The sequence below is a fragment of the Pleurodeles waltl genome, chromosome 1_1 (assembly GCF_031143425.1).
Source record: "Pleurodeles waltl isolate 20211129_DDA chromosome 1_1, aPleWal1.hap1.20221129, whole genome shotgun sequence".
Taxonomy (NCBI): Eukaryota; Metazoa; Chordata; class Amphibia; order Caudata; family Salamandridae; genus Pleurodeles; species Pleurodeles waltl.
This window is the reverse complement of record NC_090436.1, coordinates 106,897,948-106,923,561: the sequence shown is the minus strand read 5'-3', so window position 1 is coordinate 106,923,561 and position 25,614 is coordinate 106,897,948.

Below are 25,614 nucleotides of genomic sequence, written 5' to 3'. Positions count from 1 at the left end.
GATTTTACAATCTGCGCCCCATATGGCTACTGATCTGTAGGAAGTTAGTTGCGTGGGGCCTCTGGTCAGTTTTAGTAGGGAGACAAGGTGATATTTCTGGAGGGAAGATGAAACGGTGCCGGTGGTAAGGGCCTCATTATACATCTACTAGTCTTGGGACCAGGTGGGTGGAGAAACGATTATCGTATTCCAGTAGGAGACTGTCAAACCCAGGGGTTTTATTACAGGTCAGGTCATGTCTTGCTTTCTTGACCTTCTCTGGAGTTATTAACTCATCTAGGTCTTTGCAGTCCTGGGCTGTTATGGTGGGTAGAGAGAGGGGGGCAAAAAGAGCCTTATGGTGTCTATGGGAGGAGCTGGGCCTCCGTGAGGGTCTAGCGTGTCGTGGCATCTGGCAGTGGGCGATTGACAAGTGTTGTTATGTTTACCTCAGCCTTTTGAAGAGCCTTGGTCAATGCACTGCATATCCCAGTGTTATGTTGAATGCAGAAGCCCTGTATGACTACCTTAAAGGAGTCTCATTTAACTTTACCCTACGTAACTGGTTATCGCTCAGGTTAAAAAAGATGCACGAGGAAAAAAGTGACTAATTTCTAGAAATGCGTCACTTTGTAAATATGGAGCAGAAACTGCGCCTTTGCTGCATCACAAAAACTGCAAGTAACTAGTGACTTGTTGGGTTGCCATGAGATAGTAGGAAATGACTTGGGGGGAGGGGAGTTATAAGGTGAATGGCGTGCTCTACCCTTTCATCCTCTTTTATGGGCGGAATCACCATATGTCACCTGAGCTATATGTAGAAATGGGGTAAACAACATGATAAAACAGTGTAGCAAGAACTAGAGCCTATGACTGGGATCCTCATGCCCAAACATCTGCTCAGTGAGCCAAAGCATTTAAGAGACTTTGGGGGTCATTCTGAACGCCGGCGGGCGGCGGTCGCCACCCGCCATGCGGTTACCGCCGAATGACCGCACCGCGGTCAAAAGACCGCAGCGGTCATTCCAACTTTCCCGCTGGGCCGGCGGGCGACTGCCAAAAGGCCGTCCGCCGGCCCAGCGGGAAAGCCCCTTCAACGAGGAAGCCGGCTCCGAATGGAGCCGGCGGAGTTGCAGGGGTGCGACGGGTGCAGTGACACCCGTCGCGATTTTCACTGTCTGCAAAGCAGACAGTGAAAATCTTTGTGGGGCCCTGTTAGTGGCATGGGCAGTGCAGGGGCCCCCAGGGGCCCCACGGCACCCGTTCCCGCCATCCTGGTTCTGGCGGTGGACACCGCCAGAAACAGGCTGGCGGGAAGGGGTGCCGTGGGGCCCCATGGCGGTGCTGCAAGCAGCGCCGCCATGGAGGATTCCCTGACCCAGGGGAAAACCGGCGGTTCCCCTTTTCTGACCGCGGCTTTACCGCCGCGGTCAGAATAGCCCAGGAACCACCGCCAGCCTGTTGGCGGTGCTTCCGCCGCCCTCCGCCATGGCGGTCATGGACCACCAGGGTCGGAATGACCCCCTTTGTGGTGAACTGCTAGTAAAATATAAAGGCAATGTGCTGCAGGTGGAGGACTTACAATCAGTCACACGTCCCGTTCAGACAAGCAGTCTCTAGAGATCCTCCTAGGCAACAGCAGGTGTTACAGGAGCAGCTGGCTCTTGAAATGTGAGGTGGTTATGGGGTAACCCAGTGTGAAATGAGGGTGGTTGGAAATCGGATAAGTTCTGAGTGTGATCAGTTCCACTGGGGGACCAGTACCATTGCCCAAGAGTATGGGATTAGAGAAGGACATCCGTGGATTGTGGGGTCACCTCTGGCCCGATCTGTAGGCCTGTGTGGTTGGAATTCTCCAAAGCTGCATCCATCTTTCATCGCTGGTAGACATGCTAGAGTCTGTTGTATTGTGAGGGTTGTCTGAGTGTGGACGCTACCTCAAGAGCTAATTGTTTATCCTGTCTCAGTTCTTGTGTGGAGAGAGCTCTGAGGATACTCTTATCTTTGTCCTCTTGCAGCCTCTTTTTTTTTGTTGCCTTTGCTGGGATAGGGTACATTTCCCTCAAAATGTGCTTCCCACAGTTCCATGCAGAGTCTGGATCCATGAAGAAGTGTGACTGATTATTGTAGATTATTTTTAACTTTGCAGGAAACAACAAAGAGTACTGAATATTGAGGTCCCTGAGGCGGACTTTCACTGATAAAAAGGAGGTGCTTTGGCACTGTGTCTGCAGGGTGAATTCTGGGAAAATCGAGATCTGCCAATTTTCGGATTCATGAGGATCTGCATTCCTGGCGGCCTGCAGAATTGCATCCTGATCTTTATAATGGAGGAGCTCCTTGACCACTGGCTCAGGGGGCGACCCCAGAGGGGTAAACGAGACAGTAGTTGGTGCGCTCTCTCCATGGGGAAATGGGGAGATAGTGATTGGGCTGGCGTAAATGATTTGAGCCACTCATTCAGGAAGTTAATCATTGAATTGACACCCTCTGGGTCCTCAGGTAGGCTGACCACTCCAATATTGTTTCTTGCCCTCCCTTCAGCATCCTCTGCTCGATGTTCAACGCATTGAAATCTTCGAAGGAAGTCCTGGGTTGTCTGCCAGTTGTGGCTGCATTTCCATGATACTTTGTTTTGTGTCCATAACTCTGAAGGCTAGTTTCCTCTGGTCATCGCACAGGAGGCCAAACACCACCCAAATCCCTTTTATTCAGGACCCAACATATGTTTGGGACTTTACAATAACCTGTAGTATGGCATCTAGTTTAGCAGTGGGGTTTGTAGTTGTGGATGGTTGAATGAGATGCCGTGATGGTGGGCAGGATTGACTTTTTCGCCAGTTTTTGTCTACCTATTGTGATCTGCTCTATGAAGCTTTGCGTTTCTCTGTATGCCTCGGCAAAGAGCCAGTGTCTTGTTCTACCTCTGGGGGACAGCAGCTGTGGCAGTGTATGAAAAGATCACATCACTGTTGGCTATCCTGGGTTGTGCTTTGACCACAGAGGCATTGTGTGTATCTGTTTGCCGTTGACTTGGGTGTTGTTTTGAGGGACAACAATCTAAGAGCTGCAAGAGCTTTTGGGAGCTTAGGTCTTATACTGTGCCCCTGGGTGGACACTAAGAATTTGACACTCTCATTGGGAACCTGTAGCTCATGGTGGGGCTTTGTCGTTCTGCCCAGCCAGGCATCTGAATATGTGTTGTGGCAGTTCTGGGAAGGTTATAGTTACGAGGGCCCAGAGGACGCCTGTAGTTTCCTGGTCCTGGAGCCCAACACACGTGGAACCTGTGGATATCTGTAGGGCCATTCCCTGTAGACACATGTAGCCTGCTCTGGTCCCCAATGGAGATGTGGTATTCAGATTTTCCCAGGCAAAAATTACCTGCCTGACCATTGAAAAAGTGGGGGAACCCCTCCCTCATTACAGCAGTTTTCATGCACTGAAGTTGGTCACTCCTATGACCGTTCAGCGTGTTGCATGTCAGGGACTCTCACCGTCTTGAGGGCAAGTGCTGAAATCTTCACTGAAGATGCGGGAGTCCCTCTGAGTGAGGTTTTTCAGAACGGGGTTATGAACAGCTCACTAGGGGTCTAGTTCACTCTTTGTGAGAGTCCGTGGTATGTCAAGGCAGTGTGTGATGCCTGCCAGGTTCCCCTCAGGGCCCACCCACAAAGGTTTGTGTCACATGTGTTGCATCTGGTGAGAACCGTGTGCCATTCAGGGTGATGCTGCATATGATGGGGTCCCCTCTCCTAAGGTAGTTGCTCTGGGAGCATTTGTTGGGGTCCTGGGTGAAGGGGATGGACTATCTAGTTTATGAAGCCTGAGAGGGGTATCCCCTCTATTTCACACCTGGTCCCCTGTTGTACCTTAATGATGTGTCCATAAATCTCCCTTGTTGAGGCCTGACCTCGGTGAGCCAAAGTGTGTTGCACACTGGACTCAGTGCAGCAGGGCCCCGGCCATTAAGTAGGCCGTTGGAATGTTGAAGTGCCGTGCTCTGCCAGTAGGTGTTTATCAGGTCCTGTGATTGTGCTTGTTAAGAGAGGCTCCGGGTGCCAGAAGGACTCACCCTGCCTGGATTAGCAGGTTTTCACCCTCATTAATGTGGAGCCCCGGGGAATAGGCGTGGTAGTCAGTCAGGGCAATGGTGGTATTGTAACAGGGAAGAGGGGGGTTCTGGAGCACCCGCTCAGAACTTTGAGTGGCGGCCATCTCTCTCGATCACCACTCAGGGATAACCTCCAGTTTAAGCCTTGCGGGTATAGTCAGGCAAACAGTGGTGGATGTACTCAATACGGTCTCGCTGTCCCAGCCAGCCAACAGGGAGCCAGAGTATGAAATGCTGTCAATGAGTGACCCTGGGCCCAGGAATCACATCAGTGGCGGCTGGCTTGAATCTACGGAATAGCCTACCCTTGGCAAGGACTGCAGGCCCCTTACACTGCCAATGTCAGGTCCCAAAAGTAGCAATGCAGCAGAGGACTAGGCTGGAGCAATTGCGCCATTGATGTTGGGGGAGAGCCCCACAGCATTCGTCTCTCCTTGTGGAGAGCGGCAGCATTTGTTTTCATGCTCCTCCTTTCTCCTGCTGTGCCCCGTTTGTCATGTGAGACACAGGAGCGGCTGATGCCAAGGTTACTTGCAGGATTAATGGTGTTAGCACAGTCCACCATCTTTGGCACACAGGCCATGGGCCTAGTAACCCAGTACTCGAGTTCTCTCACTGCCAGGTCATGTAAAACCTAAGAACACATGTCCCACTTTTTCAATTCAATGCACCCTGGTCTAACAGCATTCAAGGCCTACCTTAGGGTGGCTTATAAGTTTTTAAAAGGAACACTTACACCTGTTAAAAGGTTTATTTTTTAGGTTAAATTTGTAGTTACAAAACTGCACCCAGGCTGCAAGGGCAGACCTGAAGGCATGCTTTTACTTTGTCACTTTAGTGGTGGCACACTTACAGGAAATGGGTACAAAGAGTACCATATATTAGGGAGTTATAGGTAAGTTAAATATGCTAATATACCAATCAGGGATTATTCCATTGTACATGTTTTTATGGGTCAGAGGATTTGGTCACTGGATGTGGGACAGCAGCTCCCCAGTGTTCAAATCCATACATCTAGAATAAAATCTAGGAAAATGTGTGTGGGGGGGGGGTTGTTGACCACATTTCATGCCGTGGGCTTCCACGGCATCTCCCGTTTGGGCCGCGGTGGCGGCCGCGGTCAGTTTTCTGGGTCACAGGGCCTGCCGCAGCCCTTTTTTTCCGGCCGCGGCTGGTTTCCTTGTCTGTGGTAAGGCCGGAGGCCCAGGGTTCAGCATCGGATCTCGCTGCGTACAATGCGCGGCGCGGGTGTTGTCGCGGGTGCCCAAGCCCCCCTCGGTCCTTTCACTTACCTAGTGCCCCACTCTAGGGCCTTCTCCTCTTCTTTCTTCTTCTTGGGGGAGCCATGATTTTCCTTTCCCAGCATACCATTCTCCTTCCCCTTCCCTGCATGCATCTGTTCTCCTTACTACAATGGTGTCTTTCCTATCTTGTTCTATAGCCCCTTTCCCAATCCAAGATGGCGTTCCTACTTCTTCCTGCATGTCATTTCCTGCTAAGGGGCATATAAGGGGTTGGATTCTTGTTCTCTTTGCGTTGCAACACTTCTCCTGTGGTGGTCATGCTCCGGCTGGTCTTCTCTTGGATTCCAGTTTTTGCTCCTGTTTTTCCTCTGCCTTTCCAGTGATAATTCAGGCTTTGAAGTTCTGATCTTCTTGTGTCCTCTTTTTCTGTTCCAGGAAGTTCCTGTCTAGAGGTTTTTTCCCTTTGGGGTTTTTCCTCTGGGACTCCTTCTGGAGGGCACTGACTGTGGTGGAGTACTACTGTCAGCAGCACCGTGGCTATCGGAAGGGGTCGCCCCTACCTCGGGCAGAGCAGGACTTACAAGAACTGAGCGCACACGTCATCCCCATCTGATCAGGGCGGTAAGCCCAAGGTGAATCTTGACACCACACAAAATGTATTTTCTTACTCAAGAGATCCCTCCCACCCCTGAGCTTTTGGTATGGAGCAACAACCATGACCTTGTCAGTTCCCCTAAAGTTTTCAGTGCAGAAAATGCAGAAAAGCCCTCTGGTTAGTACCATCCTGTCAAGGCTACTCCCTGTGGAAATATTTTTGTCAAGCTCAAATATCTTTTTAGCAAAAAACTAATCAAACAAACATAATTATGAGTAGGACAGTAAATACCTTCATAAGTAACAGTTTATCCCGGATGTGGAGGCTTGTGAGAATGCCAGACAGATCACTGTGAACTTCACAGTGCACTAATTATGCTTGAGGTGAACATTTTGCCTGTTGCTTTGAAAAGGGCACAAGTTGGTAAGATTCTGGTTATTTCCTCTGTACAAAAAAAAATACTGCTCAATTTGTGATACACTTAGTGCTCCAGAATTATGTTTTTTAGTGTGCCTAAGCATGTATAAATAACAGGCCTTATTTTTTGTCAATGTAAATGTTCTCTTTTTATTAACTTCAAAAGGATGATACGAATTGGCCTTGCTGGGATTTGGACTGGTGACTTTCAAATCTACCCAAGGTTCAACTGAAAACACTGGAGTTGCTGAGCTACCTTTCCAGCCCTATCATCAAGGTTAGTGGGGCAACTTTCAATGTGCTGTAAGTAGCTAGACAGTCTCATCTCCTGTATGACCAGACACTCTACTTCTAACTCTCAGCGGGCAGGCTTTTAGGTGATAGTCAGATCCTCAGCTCCTCCAGTAAAGAATGCAAACTTAAGGTGATGTCTCCTCATCCCGGATCCATGCAGACATCAGCCATGTAAACTGTTGGAAATGACCCTTTGTGCAGGGTCATCCCTAGACCTTTTGCTTTCACTCGTATTCCAACCTTGTTTTTGTTGCCTTTAGGACTCTATCCACTTTACCACTGCTAACTAGTGCTAAAGTGCTTGTCCTCTCTCCTTAAAATATGGTAGCATTAGCTTATCCACAAGTGGCATATTCAATTTACTTGTAAGTCCCTAGTAAAGTGCATTGTATGTGCCCAGTGCCTGTAGATGAAATGTTACCGGTGGGCCTGCAGCACTGCCACCCACTCCACTAACTTTTCAAACATATCTCAGGCCTTCCACTGCAGAGTCTGTGTGCGCAGTATTAAACTGCCATTTTGACCTGGCAAATGCACTCACTTGCCAGGCCCAAACCTTCCTTTTTTTACATACAAGTCACCCCTAGGTAGGCCCTGGCTAGCCCAAGGGCAGGGTTAGGTTTACTTAAAATGTAGGGCATGCACTTTTAAGTTTAACATATCCAGGTAGGGAAAAACTGCTAAATTCATTTTTCACTACTGCAAGGCCTATCTTCCCCATAGGGTAACATTGGGGGTTACCTTGAAGCATCTTTTAAGTGTAACTTCCAATTGGGAAAAGATAGAAATTGAAGTTTGGTGTCTCTGGACAACGTAAAGTCACAAGTTATGGTGAAGTCAGATTTTAAATTGTAAGTATGAAAATGCCACTTTTAGAAAGTTGGAATTTTCATACTTTAACCATTCTATGCCTTTGCCTGTCTCTGAAAATACTTCCAGGGTTGGTGACAGCTGGGCTTTGCACATTCCCTGTAGACAGTCACACACAATGGGAGCTTAGGTGTGACTTAATGGGACTTAATGAGCCATTAACCGGCTTGATAGGAGGTGGAGTTTGGCACTGCCTCACTTACACCTGAATAGGGCTGTGCCTCTCCTCACACAAAGGGCTTCATAACCCCCTATAGAGTGTCTGGAGCCAGGGAAGGAAGGGCAGGGACCTTGTCATCTTCAAAGGCCTCTATGATGTCTCCCCCACTTCAAAGGCACATTTGGGTATAAGTACTGGACCCCAAACCACACCACATCTGCACTCTACTGGAACCAAGGACTAATGGTGGGCGGAGATCGCGGAGTTCTACTCCACGGAATTCCGTGGAGTTGGATAAAAACTCTGTGAATTTCCACACATGGCAGAGTGCCACCTGCCCTACCACCCTAGCTCTGAAGCGCACAATCTCGGAAGCACTAAGAAGGGTTGGGCCTGCTTAGTAGTACTAACCAGGTCCAACCCACCTTAGGGCTTCTGGGATCTGGCACATTCAGACCAGTGTATGCTGAAATGGCAGCTAAAGCTGCCATTTTTAGGCCTCTTGTGCTGACACATCCCACCGGCCTGCAGCCTGCTTCTCTCAACCACGCCTGCACAATTCCCTTCACCAACTGCCCTCCTTCACAAACTTGCTACACCAGCCTTGCAATTGCTTAATCTGCACTTACACACAGCCTCAGGTCAGCCGTTCTGTAGGGGACAGCACTAGCTGCAGCAAACCAGCTCACCACCAGCAGCCTGGTATTTTCACAAAGTGCCAAGCCTGGCTTGCAACTGGGCTCTAAGGCACTCTCTCAGGTCACACAAATCTCTATCTAACGGGGGCTGTCAGACTACCACTCAGCAGCTGATGATCCATCTGTCCCTGCTGGCCTCAGCACCATACCCTTTACACCATTTCCTTTTCCAGGGACTCTGGGGAGACAGGTTCTTTTTAAGTAGACCTCTGACTGCAAGTTTCCTTTTTTCCGAGCACAGACCCCTCCACCCCCCTCATATGCAAATACTGTCCATGCCCAGTGCCTGCCCCCATGTACACATAGAGGAGAAAGCAAAACGAGGGTCATACCTGGGTCCAGGTCAACTCCAGGGTCCCTGTTGCCACTTGCCAGTGGCCTGGCTGTCTGCCTCTTTCTGCCGCCTGCTTGCTGAAGACAGTAAAAGGAGGGAGGCCTGGATCCAGTGCGGGTACTGGCGCAGCCCTCACCAGCACTCCAGAAGCTTGCAGCAGTCCCACACCCTGCCGCCGCTGACGTCTTTGAACTGAGTGTGCACAGCGCAGCCCAGCTATGGGCCACACAGTGCAAGTGCAGACTGTCTGGGGTCGGGACTAGCAGAGTTTTTGGCTGATCTTCACACTCCAAGCGGAGTGCAGATTGCAGAGTGCCAGTTAACTCCACCAGCAGAGCAGAGCCCCCTGCCCACGCCTACAAGAGACGCTCTGCTAGTAAGAAGGACTTAGAAGAAGGACTGCTGTGCTGCCAGGAGGGACTGCCACTCTCCAACTGCATTGCTGTGTTGGCCTACTGCATGCTGTGTGCTGTGTTGTAGGAGGGACTGTCATTTTGCTACTTGCTTTGTTGTGTTGGCCTGCTGCTTCTTGCCTACAGTGAGAAGGACTGGACCTGTTCTCTGCATCCTTGAAGCCAAGATTCTTCAAGGGCTTGTTGGCTTGCCCCCTGTTATCTGCAGTCTCATGGACATCAAAAACTACCTGCAACTCTTCTGGTGCTGCTGGACTTTCGTCATCTGCAAGTCCTACCCTTGCCTGAGATGGCCCTCCAGTCATGGGCCCCAGAAGTGGGTTCTGCAGCTGACTTCTGCAAAAATTGATGCATCATGCACTTGACGACAACCTTTTGACTGCTGGTGACTTTTAAGCACTATTTTCACATTTAGGGTCTGATTTAGATGTTGGCGGAGGGAAATACTCTGTCACAAATGTGAAGGATTTCCCATCCGCTGTATTATGATCTCATTATATCCTATAGGGATTGAAATACAGCGGATGGGATATCTGTCATGTTTATGAAGGAGTATTCCCTCCGCCAACATCTAAATCAGGCCCTTAATCTTTAAAATTTCATTTCTCAACTTCTACTTATTGGATGTTTGTTCTTTTGATCTTCTTTTACTTCTTTACAATTATTCTCTATTTATTCTAAACAGATGTGGGGGAATGTTTGTGGTGTCTTCGACTGAATTACTGTAATTAAGTGTTGCACAATTACTTTATACATTGACTCTTAAGTTAAGCCTGACTCCTCTGTACCAAGCTGCCAGATGGTAAGCACAGTTTAATTTAGGGTGTGTATCTGACTTACTGTGACTAGGATAGTGGTCCCTACTTAGACAGGGTGCATACCTTTTCCAACTAGAGAACCAGGGCCTCATTTACCAGAAATGACTCATTGCTGCGTTGTGGCAGCGATGCATCTCATTTCTTGCTCCTGCTTCAGATGAGCTTACAATGCCAAGAATACATCATATTTACATTAATAGGCTCCATGGCGTAAGGTCCCAAGGATGAGTAAGAACTTCTGACACATCAATGGGTAGTCTCCCACAACATAAGGACCCCAAATGTGATGCATTGGTGGAGTTGACCTTATAAATATGCAACTCCAGCAAATCATTTAAAAAACGGGTGTGTTCCATTATAAAACCTCTGCATCAATTCTTATGCCTGGGTTTAGCAGGTGTAGGAATTGTGATGCATCCCAGGCTTAGAGTCATGCAGTGCAAAACTTTCCCTGCATTAGTTCTAAGTGGGTTTTTATGTGGGAATGCTTATCCTGCATTCACTATACACTGTGTGAGACAGATGGTTCAAACACAGGTATAATGTGATGCAGGCCTACACAAACTGACACATTGGACCCAATGCATCAGTGTAAATATGGGGCAATGTGGAGCTGAGAATGCCCACCGATACATGAAAAAAATGATGCAATCGCACAAACTCCTTATAAATGAGGCCCCCAATTTTTAACAGATACACAACAGCACTTTGAGCATTCTGCAGAGCACTCACTTGCTTGGTCACAAAGAACCTGCAACTGGAGAAAATGGTGGTTTGGATCCTACTTTTATACTCATGGATAGAGTATGGGAATTCACTGCCCAAGGTTTCAGAACCAGTTTGAGCTGGATCTTTTTCAGTTGTCATTCCTGGATGTCTTGCAGACACAGCTTTTGTGCAAGCTGACATCTGTTACAGCAGAGCAATGGGCTTGGCACCAAGCAGAATTATTGAAAACAAAGGGACACTGAAGTGTTAGTTCTCTGTACCTGGCTGGCATTGGTCTTCCTGAAGAAGTACTTAGGGAGAGACAAAAGTGCAATCTCCCTAAAAGCCTAGAAAGAACCATGCTCGGCGGGCGAAAGAAAAAGCCAAAATACAATTTTTTACATGCAGTTGGACAGTGGTAATCACCTGTATAGCTAGCAGGAGAAATTCTGTCCAAACACAAAAATCAAAGGTGATGTGCTCAACCATGTCTGACTATAAAACAAACGTATAAAAGCACACATGGAAGTGACTAAGTTATTACACTTAACAGGGAACAGTATTTTTAATCCTAGCTAGCACACTTTATGAGACAATTTTTGTTCACAAATTAAAGTTAATACTTTTGTGCAACTATGAAGTCACCTCTCCCTACCTCTGACTCTTTTAGGTAGAACATATTCTTACCTTTGTCCTGCCCAGGAACATTTCATCCTCAGAGTATTGTGATTGTTTGCCTTGTACCCTTCCACAACTGATTAAGCTTACATTCAGGCAACTATTGTTTTTGTTTCCTATAAGCGATTGCACGTAGACCTGTGTTTATCTTATTTAAGAGCCCCAGTCAAAGATGGCTACAATGGATGCATGCACCTCTGCGACTGCCATCTTTGAAAGTGTTTGTTAAAGTATTTCAAATGCATTCAAAGATGGTTGTCATGGATGCAGGCAGTCAGGCTGTCAGGGAGAGAGGCCCAAGACTTGTGTGCTGTGATTGACTTCTATGATAAGGGTTCTGATGACCTCACACCTTTGCTACTCTATTTTACATCACTTGGAGGTCGATGATATGTTTTCTAGAGTAGCCTTTGTAAGGGGGTGTAGGAAAGTACCATCTTGCCTGGCATGTTACCCCCATTTTTCACTGTATATATGTTGTTTTAGTTGTATGTGTCACTGGGACCCTGGTAACCCAGGGCCCCAGTGCTCATAAGTGTGCCTGAATGTGTTACCTGTGTAGTGACTAACTGTCTCACTGAGGCTCTGCTAATCAGAACCTCAGTGGTTATGCTCTCTCATTTCTTTCCAAATTATCACTAACAGGCTAGTGACCATTTTTACCAATTTACATTGGCTTACTGGAACACCCTTATAATCCCCTAGTATATGGTACTGAGGTACCCAGGGTATTGGGGTTCCAGGAGATCCCTATGGGCTGCAGCATTTCTTTTGCCACCCATAGGGAGCTCTGACAATCCTTACACAGGCCTGCCACTGCAGCCTGAGTGAAATAACGTCCACGTTATTTCACAGCCATTTTACACTGCACTTAAGTAACTTATAAGTCACCTATATGTCTAACCTTTACCTGGTAAAGGTTAGGTGCAAAGTTACTTAGTGTGAGGGCACCCTGGCACTAGCCAAGGTGCCCCCACATTGTTCAGAGCCAATTCCCTGAACTTTGTGAGTGCGGGGACACCATTACACGCGTGCACTACATATAGGTCACTACCTATATGTAGCTTCACCATGGTAACTCCGAATATGGCCATGTAACATGTCTATGATCATGGAATTGCCCCCTCTATGCCATCCTGGCATAGTTGGCACAATCCCATGATCCCAGTGGTCTGTAGCACAGACCCTGGTACTGCCAAACTGCCCTTCCTGGGGTTTCACTGCAGCTGCTGCTGCCAACCCCTCAGACAGGCATCTGCCCTCCTGGGGTCCAGCCAGGCCTGGCCCAGGATGGCAGAACAAAGGACTTCCTCTGAGAGAGGGTGTGACACCCTCTCCCTTTGGAAAATGGTGTGAAGGCAGGGGAGGAGTAGCCTCCCCCAGCCTCTGGAAATGCTTTCTTGGGCACAGATGTGCCCAATTCTGCATAAGCCAGTCTACACCGGTTCAGGGACCCCTTAGCCCCTGCTCTGGCGCGAAACTGGACAAAGGAAAGGGGAGTGACCACTCCCCTGACCTGCACCTCCCCTGGGAGGTGTCCAGAGCTCCTCCAGTGTGCTCCAGACCTCTGCCATCTTGGAAACAGAGGTGCTGCTGGCACACTGGACTGCTCTGAGTGGCCAGTGCCACCAGGTGATGTCAGAGACTCCTGCTGATAGGCTCCTTCAGGTGTTAGTAGCCTATCCTCTCTCCTAGGTAGCCAAACCCTCTTTTCTGGCTATTTAGGGTCTCTGTCTCTGGGGAAACTTGAGATAACGAATGCATGAGCTCAGCCGAGTTCCTCTGCATCTCTCTCTTCACCTTCTGATAAGGAATCGACTGCTGACCGCGCTGGAAGCCTGCAAACCTGCAACATAGTAGCAAAGACGACTACTGCAACTCTGTAACGCTGATCCTGCCGCCTTCTCGACTGTTTTCCTGCTTGTGCATGCTGTGGGGGTAGCCTGCCTCCTCTCTGCACCAGAAGCTCCGAAGAAATCTCCCGTGGGTCGACGGAATCTTCCCCCTGCAACCGCAGGCACCAAAAAGCTGCATTACCGGTCCCTTGGGTCTCCTCTCAGCACGACGAGCGAGGTCCCTCGAATCCAGTGACTCTGTCCAAGTGACCCCCACAGTCCAGTGACTCTTCAGCCCAAGTTTGGTGGAGGTAAGTCCTTGCCTCACCTCGCTGGGCTGCATTGCTGGGAACCGCGACTTTGCAGCTACTCCGGCCCCTGTGCACTTCCGGCAGAAATCCTTTGTGCACAGCCAAGCCTGGGTCCACGGCACTCTAACCTGCATTGCACGACTTTCTAAGTTGGTCTCCGGCGACGTGGGACTCCTTTGTGCAACTTCGGCGAGCACCGTTTCACACATCCTCATAGTGCCTGTTTCTGGCACTTCTCCGGGTGCTACCTGCTTCAGTGAGGGCTTTTTGTCTTGCTCGACGTCCCCTCTCTCTTCAGGTCCAATTTGCGACCTCCTGGTCCCACCTGGGCCCCAGCAGCGTCCAAAAACGCTAAACGCACGATTTGCAGCTAGCAAGGCTTGTTGGCGTTCTTTCGGCAGGAAAACACTTCTGCACGACTCTCCACGGCAAGAGGGATCCGTCTACCAAAGGGGAAGTCTCTAGCCCTTTTCGTTCCTGCAGAAACCTCCACTTCTTCTGTCCAGTAGAAGCTTCTTTGCACCCGCAGCTGGCATTTCCTGGGCATCTGCCCATCTCCGACTTGCTTGTGACTTTTGGACTTGGTCCCCTTGTTCCACAGGTACCCTAGATTGGAAATCCACAGTTGTTGCATTGCTGGTTTGTGTCTTTCCTGCATTATTCCTCTAACACGACTTCTTTGTCCTTAGGGGAACTTTAGTGCACTTTGCACTCACTTTTCAGGGTCTTGGGGAGGGTTATTTTTCTAACTCTCACTATTTTCTAATAGTCCCAGCGACCCTCTACAAGGTCACATAGGTTTGGGTCCATTCGTGGTTCGCATTCCACTTTTGGAGTATATGGTTTGTGTTGCCCCTATCCCTATGTTTCCCCATTGCATCCTATTGTAACTATACATTGTTTGCACTGTTTTCTAAGACTATACTGCATATTTTTGCTATTGTGTATATATATCTTGTGTATATTTCCTATCCTCTCACTGAGGGTACACTCTAAGATACTTTGGCATATTGTCATAAAAATAAAGTACCTTTATTTTTAGTATAACTGTGTATTGTGTTTTCTTATGATATTGTGCATATGACACTAAGTGGTACTGTAGTAGCTTCACACGTCTCCTAGTTCAGCCTAAGCTGCTCTGCTAAGCTACCATTATCTATCAGCCTAAGCTGCTAGACACCCTATACACTAATAAGGGATAACTGGGCCTGGTGCAAGGTGCAAGTACCCCTTGGTACTCACTACAAGCCAGTCCAGCCTCCTACAGGGGGTTAATGTCTTTATGAGATCATGCCATGATGCAGCTTGAAAAGTCTAGCTTCTTCCTCAGCACATCCATGTTTAATTTGTAAATAAAAATGTGCTGGTGCCAAACGCTCTCATCTGAAACACGTGGCTGCTGCAATTAAGTGTGCCAGCACAGAATACTGAGACGGAATAATCCTGAAGCCATTTTCGGCCTCTTTAATTCATTTACAGCTAGTCCCTGCCCCTTCAGCTCTCTCTTGCAGCTTTCTGATTTCTCCCTTCATGACGTTTTTCTGTCTTCTCTTGCTTGTCTTTCCCATATGTCTTTTTCTTGCAGTAAATGCTTGAGGCAGAAAAGTAAGTGAACCCTACGGGAAACCACAGGCTCCACTGCAGCGCACATAGCTAATGGTTTGGTTTGAATCGAGCACAGTCAGCTAGTGGTTGGTCCTGGAAGTGTTACAATTTTGTAACGAAGCTGGAAAGCTTTCATTGAGAACAGCAAGAGCAAAGTCAATGGAAATAAACAAGCATGACCTTGCTTAACTGTGGGCTGCTGAAATAATGAGCAGTGAAATACGCAGAGGAAAGAAATCCATGTCGAAAACGATGAATAGGGCTTCCTAATTAACAAGAGAATGAAAACACACCTCCAATGTCACAGGAAATTCTTTCCAAATGTAATAGTACTATAACAATGTGCACATGTCAAATCAAGAAGAAATCCATATTCTGAACGTTGTTAATAATGCACAAAAATATAAACGCACAAAACATTTACATTTGTGCATTGTGGTTCTTGTTGACATGCATAGAAATGCTGGTATATAAGATGACAGGACCGTTTTGGTGTAGTAAGTCTGTAAATACAGTGAAGCGACATAATCTAGCCTCCAAAGTACTCCTGGCCTATCCTGCTCCTGAGCATCCTGATTGTGAAGGAGATGCTTACCTTAAAACATCTGATGCCCCATTAAAAGTGAAGGCTCCTGCACCTATGGGAAAGTATTAAACAATCTGAAGATATTCTTAATGCAGGACGAGCTTCCCTTTACTTCACGGTACTACAACAAGGTTGTCCTTTATGCGCACCTTTTCACAACGCATCCTCATGCTGGCCCGCTTTCCACTCCACCCACTTCTGTATTTGCAATTATGATGTAATTATATAGTTCTACTCTTTTTGCTTTCAATGCTTAGCTGTCTTTTACTTATGTTTACTGCACCCTTTACTATTCATTTTTGTTCCCAAAGATCCCAGTTTTGTGTAAAGCTTCCTTTATTATCACCTAAACTATTGTGGTTTCTCATATTCTAAAAATCCAGTGCTTTATACAGTAAACGTAAGCCAGACTGATGACAATGCATGGGCTAATATCCTTTGCATCTCTGAGATGACAATTCTATTCACTCCGTTCTATTACCCTAGGAAAATGTGTTTTCCTCTGGATATGCATGTTTCTTTTTCCAGTGTCTACCGTTGCAGCACATACTTTATTCTACTTAGTTTATGTGATAAATATAGTCATTTACTCTATCTTTGAATGGCACATGCACTTTTTTGCAACTATTTCACAAACCTTTGTTTCTAACTTTTAAATTATAATTTGGTGAACAATAAAAAAAAGTGCAACCTTAATTCAGTTCTAATACACAATTACATATCCATTTTTAACTTGAATAGAGGTTGGCAGGAGGTGTGATGGCGGAGACATGAGAGGTAATGATTAGCCAAACATGGCCACTGGTTTCAGCTGGCCCAGAGAAACAGATTTCATGATCTGAGGGGTTGGAGGCAGCAGATGGTAGGATAATTATTGTCTGTGTACTAATGCACACAGTATAACATTATAGCCTCATTGCCCACTGCTGAGGGCTATACCTGAAACAGTGTGGCGAGGGCCTTTAACACAGAAGGGCTATAAAGCTATTTGAACATTCCACCCATTAAGGGTAGAATGTTCTAAATTTAAATTCTATTAGAACATTGGGCCGTTGAGGGCAGAATGTCCTATTTTTAAAAACAAAGGTCTCTCAGAGCTTAAGGGGGTTGAAATCCCCAAGGACCCGGAACCTTTGATACACAGCTGTTGCTCTGATTGTTCAACAACTAATAGCCACACGCAGGGCAACGGCTGTTCACTGTTGAACATTCACAGCAATAGTTGTGAATGGGGCTGAAATGAGTCCCTGGTTCTCTCCTGGGCAGGGTTTTCTCCTGGGCACGGCTAAACTTCCTTTTCTGCCTAGCCAAATAGATCCAGGAGCTGAGCTGCATTACCCCTCCCTCCTTCTGAGGCTTTAGTAATTCCTTGAGGGACAGGAGGAGGGAAGAGAATGCGCTTGTATGACCTGCAGCACAACATCTGCCTCTCATTTTCCCCTGCCCACTCTACATATTTTGGAGAGGCATGGGAATGGTGATGTGCACAATAATAAGGTATCTCTATATATGAATGATACATTTTCATATTCAAACAAAATCGAATCACCACTGTTAGATTCACCTATCCATCATGAACTCTCCATCGATCCCAACATGAAGGTACTTGTTCAAGCTGGCCCTGTGACCCATTTAGCCGATGGTCAAACTCACACAGGACATTTTAGATTAAGATCCCACAGATAGACAGCTACACCTCAACAGGTCCAAGAGATTGCTCTCAATAAAGCACATATGGCCAGGGACGCAGACATTCTAAAACACCATAAAGTTAGACTCTGCACATATTTATGTACACCCTGGCAGTCAGGATGCAACAAACATACCACATGACATGACCACACACCCCTCAGGCCCAACATCTGGACAAGAAATTGCTGGCCCACATTTGTGTCCATGCCAGGTTGGGGCCCACCTGCATTCGCTTTCTAGAATTTATGTTCCTGGCTCCAGGACAGCTGTTCTCTTTTAATGGTCCCAGAGAATGGTATCAAATGTGCTCCAGACTGATGTACTTCGATGGACAGTCCTCAGACCCGATTCTGTAACTGCTCTCCCAGCCGTGATGTTTGATTAAACAAACTGTTTACTGCTCTGCCAGACATTTCTTGTCTTTTGTTTTTGAACATACAGGAAAAAGAAAGTCAAAGGTTGTGTATTAGAACATTGAAATGTTGAGAGCAGGGTGCCTATATCAGTTCAAACAGACCGCTGCTGCTCCATTGTCATCATTGGAGCTCTCAAAATCCCAATGTTCAAATAAGTATTAGAACACTGGAATGTTAGGAGCTCCATTGGAGACAATGGAGTGGCCTGGGATTTTACTGGCTGATAAACGCCTGGAGCGTCAACATTCCAATGTTCTTTGTTCACAGCAACAGATGTGAACAAAGGCCTCATGGAGTCCTAGGGAATTTTACTCCCTTCAGGCTCTGTGAGGACTTTGTTTTATTTATTAGAACATTCTGCCCTATAGTGGCAGAAGTTCTAATAGTCTTATAGCCTTTCGTAGCTGGGCTATTCCTGCAATTAAAGTCCTGCTCCCTTGTTAAAGAGCCTCGCTTTTGTCTTGGGCCTTTAACGCTGGAGCTGGTCTTTGATAGCCAGTGTAGCCCACTACAGCAGGCACTAAGGCTATAGTAGGTGGATGGAAAAATGCAATGGTGAGAATGTCTTTAAGTTTTGCCAAGCTATCCAATTATTCACACATTTGCTCTACAAAAGTCAACGTAGGTTCTATGTGATTAGGTATGATAGTCAGTTCTAAGGAACAGGAGCAGTCTGCAATAAAAGTGTTTAGCAACCCAATGCCTTGGTCTGAGGTGGGGCGAGATGGACCAGCTATGTCCGCAAGCGTTCCACTGCAGGTACATTTATCTGGATAACATAGGAGTAATGAAAATCAACAATAACGAAACCTCTAGATTGTCCATGTGCCCTCTAAAGCAGTAAGTTGGTGCTAGGTGATTGAGTGTGAATAGTGCCTCAGGAAAAATGCCTGGTAGGTACTTTTGGGACGTAAAGGGTGACAAAGAAGCAGAATGATCCTCAAAGCCACGGCTCACACAGATACCTCCCAATAGGGTGGAGAAAGTAGCAGTAAGAATAATATAGAGACAGAAGGATACTCATTGGATACTCATGTGTGATTATTCCTTTAGATTAGGAGTGATGAGAATAGCTGGTTCAGACGCCACAACTTGCTTTTCAATGTCTCAGTTTTGAAAGCAGAGGAGATTTGTAGATTTTCCCCTTAGTTCGGTTTACAAGACCTGAAGAAGCAGAAGGTGGCAAAAATAAAATAAGATGTCAACTGGACGTCCAGGATCATCTTGGAATGTCATTTTGGCCCTCGATAACATCCTTAGCTGTGGAAATGGCTAGGAGGATGTACTATGACCGCAGTATCTACTTTCTTTTCCATAAATTCACAACTCATTGATTTTTAGGAAGAGATATAAGCTACGTGGGTGTGGAGGTCCTTACTGTGTCGTGAAGTTCACGTGGCCTTATTGCGAAGCGTAATCAGACACAAATAGTAGTTTGTGTCAGACGACATTGTTCTGCACTCTGCAGTTATTTCACTATCAGCTATTAGTAGCACACAAAGGGTGAAACGTTTTACGATCGGTAAACTTGAACGAAAATCCTGACTTTTGTTACAATGTATGTTGCATTTTTCAAAATTTGATATCAACAAATTGGTCCTGCAAACAATATTGTTGGCAGTAAACAGTGTTGCACTGCTACAGATCAAACCATTGTGCATGGTACACTTAGAGAAAGACAAACATGTAGTGTAAAAGTCTTAACACATTTTCCAGCTTAAGTGCTTTGAGTAAAAAGACAACTATCTCGAAATGGGTGAAATGATAGCTTAATGCAAGAAAAAATGTCAAATAATATTTATGAAACGTGAGAAAACCAGGAAACTGAAAGCCAGATAAAAGCCATTAGTATTTCGCAAAATGTTGCACAATGATGTTCAACTGCGTGCAGTCCAAACAAATTCCACAAGGAACACTATAGGCAGTATCATGAGATATATATCACTAAGTATGAAGCTAATTGCTTTTCACCTTTGGAGAAGAAATTGATTTAAATTAGCACATTTCAAAATATATCCAAAGGATTTTGGAAACTAAATCATCATGGATTGAAACTAAGATGAGCTTATTTCCAAGGTAAGGCAAATCATGCTATTGAATGTTTGAATTCACCTTGAGTCCACAAAGAACAGCTGGTTAGTACATAGTGATCCAATATTTTAATCCCTTAAATGTTCTATCAAAGCAAAGGCTGAGCCTGAATGTAGAAACTAATGGCATACAGAACAATTACAGGAGCAGAGGATTGCTGTTTCATTCATGTGCTCCAATAAATCCTTAGGCAGTATTAGCAATTTCAACAGGTTAAGGGGATTTTACATTGAATAATGACTGGCTGGACAAGAGAAAATCGAGTAAAATCGTTTTAACAGCCCTTTTCTCATTGAAGAAATACAAATAAATCAATAGTGTCTGTGCTTTAAAGATGCTTTATTTTGCTTTCTTTGGCAACTTGGCAGTGGGTAGGAATATTAGCAGAGCAAAGCATGCCAGACCTTATTGACGTAGAATCCACAATGAGGAACTGTCAGCAATATTTTATCTAAGTGCAAGCGGGAAAGCCAAAGTAAACAACCAGTTTTTTTTTGTATTTGGGTCATTTAATTATTGTAGAATGATGAAAAACACATAATCTCCAAAATGTCCTTCTTCCTGAGATGCACTGACTGTGGAAACGGCATTATTTACAGGTGCACCATTGCAGAGTGCTCACAGCTTCTGCAACAAAGAACAATATGTGTTTAATGAAAAAATTCATTTAGTGTTTTATAAAGGGTTGCAGGTCAACTTTCAATCTCTTTGGAGCGCTGTTGTGTATGACAACACTAAGGACATTGTCTAGGGGTATCCTAGGGTGGCAGCTAATGCTCATGGCTTGTCATAGTCACTGTCAAGGTACATGAAGACATCATCAGGGAGAGAAAATAACATTTTATGAGCCCTGGGGCAGATGTACCAAAGCTTTTAGCAGTTGCAAAGCCTGTGATAAATCATAGGGCTTGCAACCTCTAAATGGCTTTTTCAATGTTCTAAAACCACATTGCTCTTCAATAGGCGCTTACTGAATCATAAAATGGGTTTAGAAATACATAATGAACGGTTTGGGAGGGGCATGATGAGAGCATCCCTTTCAGCTTGCAATTCACAATGCTATGGCTGGCGACCACAATTACAGTTACAAACCACTGATAGTTTAAAAAAAAAGTATTTAAAAAGTGATCACAGACATGGTGGCCTGCTGACCAGAAAGATCGAACCAGATCAGCATCATTTTATGGTGCTAAACCTACCATGCCACATGACTCCTGCCTTAGAAAAGGCAGGAGTCATGCCCACCACCCCAATGGCCAGCACAGGGGACAAGGGTCCCCTAGTCATGGCCATTACACCCTGTGCCATGTAGGTGGGCCCATTTCAGGGCCCCCAATGGCACTTTAAAAAATAAAATAAAATACCTACCTGTACTTACCTGGGATGGGGTCCCCCATCCTCCGCTGTCCCTGTGGTGTGGGTGTCCTTGGGGCCTTGGGATGGCACCTGTGGGCTCATTCCATGGTGTTCCATCATGGAAATAGGCCCACAGGTCCCCTAAAGCCTGCCCTGACCCAGGCATAATAAAATTGGGCAAAGCAAGCTTTGCCCCATTTTATGACCCCTCCTCCCTCCCGTGCACTATTTTTGCACGGAAGTATAAATATGGTGTTAAGGCCATAGAGTCATTTTTTGCATGGGAACACCTACCTTGCATCTCATTAAGGCAAGGTAGGTTTCCACTTTCAAAAAATTACCTTAACTCCATAAATTTTATGCTAGACGGGTCTAGCACCAAAGTATAAATATGGAGTTAATTTTGCCCTGAATTAGAGTTAAAAAAATGACGATAATTTGGTGCAAACAGAGTATAAATATGCCCCTAAGTGAGCGTCAGACCCAGGGGGAGGAGGGGCAGTTGCTGTCCTTTACTGATACTATGGGGTGTTCAACATCCTCAATGTCTGAGCTACACATACTACTCAGCTCCACATGGGAGTTTCTCCCATATTGACCATGTATACACACATCATATTCACGCCAGCCCCTTTGGAGGGGCGACCCATAGGGCAAGAGGCATCTCTGACCATTCACCAGTGAGTGTGTCTCTTAAGAGACCGACAAGAGGTCAGCAACTTCTACCTAGATTAGACATGGGGATATTAGAAAGAAGCTCAGGGATAAGGTGGACTTTTACTTCTGAGAGAACATGGGCACAGTTGCCTCCAAATGTGTACTATGGGAGGCATTCAAAACAGGCCCACGCTCTGATGGGGGGTAAGAAAAAAGAAAAAAGGATGCAAATGGAATCCCTGGAAACTCACCTTTCAGGGGAAAATAAGGTGGAGCTGCATTGCAGCCTGCAAGCCAAAGATGCAGAACTTTGCCACCTGGCTGAGGTTGTTGCCATGGTTGGAAGGAGGGACCAGGACCAAATGGGTGTTTGGGAGATAAGGGATAAATGGGGGAGGCACAGAGAACCAGTGTTGATATAGCAGAAGCTTTTGCATCGTTTTATGAGCGCCTAGATGCCTCCAAATTGCACATCACAGACGGAGATTGTGATGAGTTCTTGAAAGACATTATCCTTGAGACTCTCTCCGATGACGACAGGTCCTCTCTTGAGGATGTCCTGTCAGTGGATGAAAGATGGCAAGTGCTCAAAGGGGCTCCCAGTGGAATTATATAAAGGACTGGCAGGCAAGGTGGCGATGCTAATGACTGAAATGTTTAAGGAAACGTTGGACCATGAAATCACTGTGGATCAGAACACAGCTGCAATAGTAGTCATACACAAGCTGGGGAACCAGAAGCAGATTGCGGGTCATATAGACCCATCTCTCTCCTAAGCAAATCGATTACAGAAGGTTATTTCTTCTATAGTCCATCCTGACCAATCAGGCTTCATGCCCCAGATAAATACCCACCTTACCCTCCAAAGGCTGTACAGAGTACTTCACATGATGCAGTCCTCCAGTGATGAACCAGCTTCTCTGTTGGAAGCCAAAATGGCATTTAATAGTGTACAATGGGGATACATGTTTGCGACGTTGCAGAGGATGGGATTCGGATCCTGCTTCTGTGCCTGGGTGCAATTATTATGCCAGGAACCATTGGCGAGAGTAAGAGTTTATGGGGTTGTGTCCCGGGTGTTTGCCTTCCAAAGGGGCACCTGGCAGGGATGCCCCCTGTCTCCAATGTTCTTTGCACTTGCCCTGGAGCCATTGGTGGCCTGGATTTTCCAAGACCCTTTAGTCTGAGGTATCTAGGGCATGGAAGGATGGGAGGAATGTATATTTTTATATACGGATGACGTGATACTATATGTCACTGCTCTGGCCCGGTCCATTAATCGACTCCTGCAGATATATTGGATCTTTAGGGAGAATTCCGGATACAGAATTAACTGGGACAAATCCCAGTTATACCAGCTATCAGGGGAAATTCCTAGACTCCCTGTATTGCAAAACCTATGGACAATGCAGGTTTCCAGTACCTCTGCATATACATCACATGCGACCTGCAGGTCTTCCTTCACCACAACCTGACCTCACAGCTGGAATGACTTAACAGAGATGTAGATCACTGGAAGAACCTGCCACTCAAGCTTATGGGCAGAGCAGCGTTGTATAAAATGATGGCTCTACCCTGCCTTCTGTATGTCTTTCAATATACACCAGTATCAATTGAAGCTTTCCAAAAGATCAACTGATCCCCCTGAACATTGCTATGGGTGGGCAGACTCCCACGTATCACACTGAGTAAACTACAAAAAGGTGTCTATGATGGGGGATTGGCAATCCCATATGCACACTTGCATTACTGGGCATCACAATTGGGGGTGGTTAATGACTGAGCCTTTGTGGCGCAGTTGGAGCCCACCTATAGAGGGTCAATAGGGTGGCTATGGGTACCAAGGGACACAAGGGGGTGCTGTACAAGCAGTGGGGAGCCTGGGTGCTACGACACACATGCAGACAGTGGTGCCAGCACGGAGACATGCTAATTGATACTTGGGTGAGAGGGCATCACTATCTATGCTCCCTCCACTCTGGACCAGCGACCTACTGCGAGAGGTGGATGGGCTAAAAGGATTCGCCAAATGGGCATTAATAAGCATAGAGCATTTAGGGGATGCAGTGGAATATGCCTTGAATGAAACTGAACCCTATAGGTAGCTACAGCTGGGACATGCGTTGCAAAGACTCCTAGTGGAGGGGTAACAGATACTGGAAGCAACACTACTCGAGGAGAGAATCCTTACAGAACCACCCACAGAGCAGGCAATCTCCACACTCTACAAGAAACTGATTATTAATTCACCTTATCTCTTCAGGAGTCTGTGGTTTGCTTGAGAGGGAGATGTGGGTGCTCTTGATGGCGAGGATTGGGCAGATGCCCTGAAAAGCACCCGGGAAACAGCCATTGAAGCCTGATTTCGCCTCGTACAACTTAGAATACTGCATAGATCCTATTTGGCCTGAGTGAGCCTCCAAAAGATGGGTTATACTGCCTCAGAATTGTGTGTGCTGGGATGTGAGGCAGTGGGTACCTTCTTTCATATACTGTGGGATTGCCCCTAGATCCAGGAAAAAGGTTCTGATGGAAATGACTCAAATTCAGGGTTTTCCGGTCTCCTGGGACCCCAGGTAGCTCCTGTCCATAACAGGAGACATCTTGTGGACAAGATAACAATGAATATGACTGTGGCTAGCAGCCTGCATGGCTCAACGAAATGTAGCAAGGACTTGAGGGGCTCAGCATTGCCCAAGTGTGGACAAATGGGTCTCAGATATGGACTGGTGCCAAAGAGCAGAAAAGGTAATTTACCAAAGCAGGGGCTGCCTCAAGAAATGGGAGAAGTAATGGGGCCCATGGATAGCCACTCATGCTACCTGAGGGATGGGGTCAGAGTATAGGGAGCTGAATGGGTGATGGTCGGGTGGGAGAGGGGAAGAGGCTAGACTGAAATGGGATTGGGGCCAAAGGAGACACGGTAAATGTTTAGATTCTTGTGAACTCGGTGAGGACCTTGGGATCAGCTTTCTATTGCAATATGAAGATATTCATGATACCCTTGGTCATCCATTGTATGTCATGCGTTGTTCAATAAAAAGAATTCCAAAAAACAAAAAGTTGTGTTTACCTTTTTAATTCCTATAAGATCTGTCAACACATCTACAGCCCGAACCGCTGGATGGTATTACACCAAATTTGGCAGAAAGCCAGCTGTCGACACGCAGATTGTGCTTTTTGGTAATTTGTGTAAATCCGGGGAAATTCAAATTTTTATATTGTGGCCACAAAGTATTTGCGAACAAAGACAAGCTTGTGCCGGGAAATGCACAGCTCTGATTGGCTGCCAACACTTCAAGGAAACGTTGGCAACCATCTTCGGTCTCTGCTTCAGCTGAATCCCAGTAAAAAAGTTTTAAAGAAATAAAAGGAGCCAGGGTAGAGAGACCCTGACCCCATGGCACTAATGAATGGGGAGACCCTAAAGGGACCCCCCAAAAGCAAAAAAGCATTTATTTGAATTATTTTTCTTGCCACAAATTTGTGATATCCGTGGCAATTGTTTTTTTTTAATAACAAGAGGAGGCTCTCACTGGGCCAGGGGCATTCAAATTTTTTGTGGGGGGCCTTTCACCCCTCCCCACAGTCTCAGGGTCCGCTATCTCCCCAGAGCTTTCATTTTTTTATGTGGAGGGGCTTGTACCCCCCTGCTGCCCTGGTGACCACCACCTCCCCAGGACTTTCGTTTTCAGATATATAGGTGGGCCCATGGCCCCACCATGCCCTGGGGATCACCACCT